A 757-nucleotide genomic window follows, 5' to 3' on the forward strand; every position below is an offset into this window, starting at 1 on the left:
TTCATGTTATTCAAATTCATTATTATTTCAGCTTTTCTTTCAGCAAATACTGTTTCTCTAGCCACTAACCATCTTTCTCCTAAAAATTCTCTTTTTAATACCATATCGAATAATAATAACATTGATTTCCAATCATGAGCACAAGCTTCTATTTGTGGTCTTAACTGATGAGTTATAGATTCCATCCAAAATCCTACTTTTCCTATCATTGTTTTAGAGATTAGGTCATACATATAATCTAAATTTTCAGTGTGAGATGAATTCATTAAGGCTATGTACATTCCTAAATTCCAATCATTTATTCGTCTACTTATTTCTTGTTCATCATAGACATTATCTAAGTCTAAAAAATATCCATTTGGATTTAATCCTTGAGACATAGATCCTATAAATTCTTTAAAGTCTCCTTGTTGGCCTATAGGTATATGTTGTGGAATCGTAGGTACTCTTTTAGTTACTACGTCTAAATTGGGGTCTATCATTTCTTCTTCTGGATAATTATCGGCATCTTAGTTTTATTATGATAGAGCTACATTTCTCTTTTTTTTTTCAAATAGTACCACATGTCGAGTTTATATCAACTTGAAAATCAGCAAAATATTTTATACACACTATTTTTCAAATAAAATAAAATAAAATAAAAGGACCTACATTATTTATCTTACCTTGTTTTCAAACAACAATATATTTCATAGAACACGAGGAGAGAAACCATTTGTGTGACGCAATCAACCCTAATCTTTCGATAGAATTCCAT

This window comes from Euphorbia lathyris, chromosome 4, assembly GCF_963576675.1.
Source record: "Euphorbia lathyris chromosome 4, ddEupLath1.1, whole genome shotgun sequence".
NCBI lineage: Eukaryota > Viridiplantae > Streptophyta > Magnoliopsida > Malpighiales > Euphorbiaceae > Euphorbia > Euphorbia lathyris.